The sequence below is a fragment of the Halichoerus grypus genome, chromosome 7 (assembly GCF_964656455.1).
Source record: "Halichoerus grypus chromosome 7, mHalGry1.hap1.1, whole genome shotgun sequence".
NCBI lineage: Eukaryota > Metazoa > Chordata > Mammalia > Carnivora > Phocidae > Halichoerus > Halichoerus grypus.
This window is the reverse complement of record NC_135718.1, coordinates 4,818,161-4,824,160: the sequence shown is the minus strand read 5'-3', so window position 1 is coordinate 4,824,160 and position 6,000 is coordinate 4,818,161. Positions and strand designations below refer to the sequence as shown.

The following is a 6,000-nucleotide window of genomic DNA, read 5'->3' as shown; positions in this document are numbered from 1 at the left end:
CATTTGTAAGGGTCCCCCTGGATGGCTGGTAAAGAACGGAGTGTCTGGGAGTGAGCCTGAGCTGGGGACCATGGCCACCACAGAAGAGAGGAAGGCGGTGGAGAGGAGAGAAGGGGACACGGTCAAGAGGCATTTCGGAGCTGGGCAGGAGGTGGACTTGGAGGTGACTCAGAGGTGGGGGCAGAGGGAGAGACAGGGATGCTCGGGGAGAAGCTGAGTAAGAGCAAGGCTGGTCTGAGATGGTGGGAGAAGGGGCAGAGCTTGTAGAGAGGAGCTCTGCCTTGTTTGAGTCCCCTGCGTATGGATGGCGTATAAAGCCCCGGAGCGGGACGAGATCCTCCAGAGACAGCCTGGGCAGCGCAGGGGAAAGATGAGTTCAAGATCTCCACTGGTTTCACGGCTCTTTACCCCCTGCGGAAGGGAAGTTGCACTCTGGGCAGGTCCACTGTGACGGTCTCAGCCAGTAGATGCCCATTACTCCCCAGTCTTTTGGGATCTACAGCTCTGCTTGGAACAGCCCCTACCGCCCCAGGAGTCGCCTGCTGGCTACTGACTCCAGGTGGGCTACCAGGACCTCACTGCCACCTGCTCACCAGCATTCACAAAGCCCGATGAGGGAGCCCGACAGCAGGGATGGGAGATCGCTCAGGAAAGCCAGGTCTGGGACCCACCCAGAGGGCACAGCGCACTGGTTCAGAACCAAAGGGATGCAACATATGTCCTCTCTGCCCTTCTGGTGGAACGTTCTTTACTCTGACAGCTCCCTACACAGCTTCCAGGAGTCACCTGGAAAGCAGTCCCCAGAGAGCAGCAGGTCCAGACCCTTCCTAGGAGTCCCTCTTCCTCCGGTGTGTAGGTGTGTTTACCCTTTGCCGGGTACCGCCTTCAGGACCCTTAAGCCCTTCAGCATCCGCGGGGTCACCCCTCTCCCCTGTTCACAGAGGAGGACACCGGCTCAGGAGCCTTCAGGGTTCTCTCCACTTCTCGGAGCCAGAAGCGGTACAGGGTGCCCTGCACGCCCCTGTGTGGACTGCAGGAGCCGAAGCTGGTCCTCAGCCAGGCCACTTCCTGGTGCCCAGGGCCAGGGCGGGGTAGGAAGGGCCTTTCCCGCATGTAAGAGCGCCTGTCACAGCTGTCACCCTCGGTTCGCGCCTGGGTCCTGACAGTGCGGGCCCGGCCAGGGTGTCCCCGGAAGGGGCACCAGCCTGGGAAAACGGACGTCCCGGGCGGTGGGGTGCTTCCCGGCGGGGCGGGCGGCGGGGGTGCGCTCCCCGCGCCGGACACCAGGCGTCGCCCCCGCTCCTCGCTGCGCCTGCCCCCGCCCCCCGCCGCGGAGCCGGAGCCGGAGCCGGAGCCGGAGCCGGAGCCCGAGCGGGAGCGGAGGCGGCGGCGGGACCCGGCCGGACAAATTTCCTGCTCGGCTGCGGGCGGCAGGAGGCGGCGCCAGCGGCGCCCGGACCCCGCGGCCTCCGCGCGTCCCCACCACCTTCCTTCGCGCCGGCGGGGACCGAGGGGCGCCCCGGAGGGCGGCGGGCGGGCGCCCGGGAGATGCGGAGCCGCCGCGGCGGCGCGATCGGCGCGACCGGCCCGGCCCCCCCGAGGTGAGCGCGCGCGGGGGGCGGGCGGGGGCCGTGCGCCCCTCGGGTGGCCGTGCGCCCCGGGCGGTCGGAACAGGCCGGGGACGCCGCCTTGGCCGCCGCGGCGGGAGGGAGGGGCCGCGCCGGGGTGCCGGGTCCCCGAGCCGGGTCCCTGGCGGCCCCGCGGCGCGCCGGGTGCGGGAGGCGGGGGATGGCGCGACCCAGGTCTCGGCGCTCCGGAACCCCCGCCCGACTTGGCCACCGCCTCGGCAGCTCTCGCCTCCCCCTCGGGAAACGGGCACAGAGAGCGCGTGTCTGTGGGTGGCGACAGGGACATAGGTGAAGGGGGGCGAGAGCGAGAGGGGGTCCCACGGCGTGTGCTGGGGGCAACACGATGCAGGGGTAGAGACAGGAGCCTTTTGAGAAAGTGACTAGGAGTTGCGCCAAGTCTGGGAGGGGCGGGGGCCGCCGTTCGGATGGTGCCCCGAGGGTCCCGCGCCCTCGCCTCGGCAGGGAGGGGCGCGTCGAGTCCGGGAGGGTCTCAGACGTGCTGCGGGGAGGAGCTCCCCGGCGGCGGGCTGGCCGGGCTGGCGCACGCAGGACCGCCAAGATCCGCAGTGTCAGTGGTGTGGGTGACCTGTCGGAGCTCCTGGACCAGAGGTCAGCGGGGCGCCACGCCTGCGGACTCCCCGGGACCGAATGGGGAAGGCTGGAAAACCCATCGCAGAGAGGCTGAGCCAAGCCCTGCCAGACCGTGCGGGACCTGACCTAAATTCTTCCTTGGCCTGGCAAACCTTTCTGGAAAGGTTCACGTTCTGCTTCCGGAATTGTATGGATTTATTTTGAATCAGGACCACTCCATCCGACTTTCAATGCGGGAAACTGAAGGAAAGAAGAACGTGGCTCCAAGAAGAACGTGGCTCCGTGCTTGTGTTTTAGAGTGCAGGCTCGTTGAGTTGAATGGTGACCAGCCAAGGGTGGTGGCTTGTTTTAAGAAATCAGTGGGTCTGTGTTGGGTCAGCTCATGACTCCAGGTGCCCCTTGAGCCAGAGTGCCTGGAGGTCTTTGTGTCCCCAGGATTGATGGAATTCTGTCTCTGTGAAATAAGGACTCCTTCCCGTTTAAACTGTGAGCGGAGGGAGAGGGGGAGGGGGTGTCTCCCAAACGATGCACTAAGCCAGAGGAGGGCATGACATGGGCATGACCTGGTGGGGTGCCTGCCGTGGCTAAGGCAGGCTCCTGACTGCCATGGCCATCCAGCCTAACTGATCCGGGGCAGAGCTTGTGTGCCAATTGCGCTGGGGTGCGGGCTTTCTGAGCCCAGGCTCCAGGCCTTCAGGGAGGAAAAGGCCAGCTGGTGACATAGGAACAGGCCCAAGAGATGGGACGACGCTGTCAGTTAGAGGCCTGTAGTGGCTCCCGGCCCTTCTCGGACATGGCTCTGCCTCTGACCGTGACCTCCGGGACAGAGGTCTTTGTTCCCTGGTGTTAGTGATACCTGTGGACCAGCACCGCCCACAAGGAAAAAGAAAACAAAAGCTGGACTCTCCCTGTGTTGACGTGAGCTAGGAGCTGGATTGGTCCCTAGGGAAGGCCAGGTCGTTGGATGAATTGATGGTTTTAGATTTGAAAACATACCAAAACCTATCACATCAACCCCCTGCACCAAATCCGTTGTGAGAAGTGGATGAGGGAATGACTGTCACCGTGACACTTCTGGGACCCCTTGGAGACCCAGGGTTGAGTATGAAGCAGTGTAGCCTCGTCCCCATGCTGTGCCCAGAGGCCACTTCTCACATGTGTGTGCAAATCATCAACCTCTGAGAGGGGCTGCAGCAGCCGTGGGGGTGGGGGTGGGGGCCGAAGGTGCCTTGGAGGGGCATGGAGGAAGGTGGATGCCTGAGGAATCCACAGCGGTTGCCAGGTGGTTAGTAATGAAGCTGGAATGAGTTTCAATTGGTCAAAACATATGCCTCCTTCACACTATGCCTCCATTGGTCCACTTGGCTCTGTCTCACTGCTGTCATCCTGGTCCAAGATACCCCTTTTCTCAAAACTCCCTCCTTGCAGGTCAGAGGTGAGTTTCCCAGTCCAAACCACTCCTCAGTAATTCTCACACCCAGCTGCCCCCTTGACGTTTCTCCTGGAATATCCAGTGCCCCAACTCAACAGTTCCCAAAGTCAAACCTGTGATCCCCCGACCCCCACCAGCCCAACACTTTCCCACTGTTTTCCCACCTTATCCGTCTGATCACACCAGCCTCCCCACTGCTGTGGAAAGAGAGGCTGGATTATAGTTTCCCTGAGGGCAATATTGTATCCTCAGCATCCAGCCAAGCACCTGCCAGTAGGCTTATCATAACTGTCATTGGGCAGATGAACAAATGACCAAGTGAAACATTCTAGGAGCTCCTCTTCTGAAGTAGATGAATTTGTCTTTTTAGTGGATGTTGTGGTTGGCAGACAGCCGCACATTTCTGTTGATGTAGATTGGACTGGATCATGGAGAGATGAGAGAGGTCCCTTTAGGGCTTATGTTGCCAGTTCTTCTGGTGATGCTGAACACATGTCCTGAAATGACTGAGCTGGACCAGAGAGACTCCAAATGACCTCTAGGAGGCAGGTTTGGGAGCAGTGAGGGAACGCCATGAACCCCTCATTCCTTTACTAGAGTTACACGTTCAGAGCTTCTGCGATCAAAATAGAAACAGATGTATCCATTAGGATAAAGACCGGCCTTCTTAATATTTGATTATCACTAAGAAAAAAACTGTGTGTTTCAAGAACATCTCTAGTTCTTTTGGCGGGCTCTGTCCTAGTGAACCAATGGCTCACTGCTCCCTGAAGGCGCCCCCATGGTTTCCAGGTCCTCCGAGGTAGAGCCTTCTCAGGCTCCTGCTCTGAATCTCCTTCCCCTTTTTCTCCATCTTAGAAACTCCTGTTCACACCTCACAGCCCACTTCAAATGCCTCGGGCTCCTCAAAGCCTTCCTGACCCCTCTACCTAAGAAAATCTCTCTTCCCTTCGGTTCCATAGAAGGTTAACTGTACCTGTCCTAGAGCACTTATCAGACTCTATTTTGTGTCCACTTGATTTTTTCAAATAGCTTATCTCTTCTACCAGGTGGTCAATGCTTTTAGGGTAGAAGATGTATCTTTGAGAGTTTGCACTTGGAGTTGAGGTATGGATTGACATGAATCCTGGCTCCGGTGTGACCTTGGCTAAGCTGTTTGAATTTGACGCCTTAGTGTTCTCCTCTGTAGAGTGGGAGTGATAATCTCTACTTCACGTGGCTATTTTGAGAGCGACAGGTGATACATATAAAGTATAAGGCAGATGACTGGCACTCGGTAAATTGTGTCAGGCTAAAACCCCTAAAACACCTAAAGTTGTGCACTGCATACGTTAGGAACCAGTGAAATGTAAATGAGTAAATTAACAAAATCAGAACTCATGTTAATAGATGTTTTGCTTGTCATCCAAAGCACTACGTGAAATCAATAAGTGTGACATGTTAACTAACTTTATTTTTTGCATGATAATTTAAATGATTATGTAAATTATGTGTGATTAAGTATTTTAATCTCGTAATGCCACCACTTACCTGTGCTCCAAGAACAAGTCCATCGTTTGACACGCACCATCCAATCTTTGGTGTTAGAGTGGTTTATGAGGCAGAAATGCAATTTTTTATGCACATTAACCTGTGCTCGTGGACTGAATTAAACCAGTCTGTGGGTGAGACAACACAAAAGTGAGCTAAACCAGAGCCAAGAAGCAGGACGGGCTGGAACCGGGTGTGTAGATCCAGGGTCAGAAGAACGGCTTCTAGACGAGAGCATACAAGCAATGGAGCTGGGGACTGCCCCTGAAACATTCACAGCTTAGCACTGCTTACCTTCACAGAGGGAAGTGTGGCAACGGGCCATCTCCGAGCCCCTCCTGGCGCCCGCGCACTGACCTATCTCACCCTCTCCCTGGCTGCTGCAGGCATCCTGCGGACTCTGCAGCCCTCAGTCCACGGCTGGGGCTCCCTCCCATTCCCAGCTCATCCCCTCAGCCACATCTCCCTCCGCTCTGGGTACCAGATCTACCTAAAGGAAGATGTGGCTCATGGGCACATTTAGCATGCTTGTATTTCAAATACTGACCCCAGACCTCCCCAAAGTTTATTTTGGAGGGTGAGCTTCTCATTATTTTGTCACCTGTATTTTTTGCCCAAAGCAGAGTGCTGGATGGCATTCTAGCTGGTTGGGGTGTTGGACAAGCCACATCTGAGCTAATACGGTTTCACTAATTTTATTAATCCTCGAGCAGACGCAGGTGCACAGTGGCGGGGGCTTCTGCCGGATGCGGGCTGGGAGATCCCTAGTTTGGGGATTACAGAGCCAGCTTGCTTTTCTTCTCTTGGTCTGGCTGCTGT

At 57.4% G+C, this 6,000-nt stretch overlaps 1 protein-coding gene across 1 annotated transcript in view; it reads left to right on the top strand.

Moving 5' to 3' along the window:
- The first annotated feature begins 1,342 nt into the window (after positions 1–1,342).
- PTPRE (protein tyrosine phosphatase receptor type E) overlaps positions 1,343–6,000 on the top strand; it is a 150,483-nt gene continuing 145,825 nt past the window's right edge. Inside the window, exon 1 of the mRNA XM_078076965.1 lies at positions 1,343–1,601. The gene's annotated coding sequence lies outside the window, so the exon portion shown is untranslated. The remainder of the gene's footprint in view (positions 1,602–6,000) is intronic.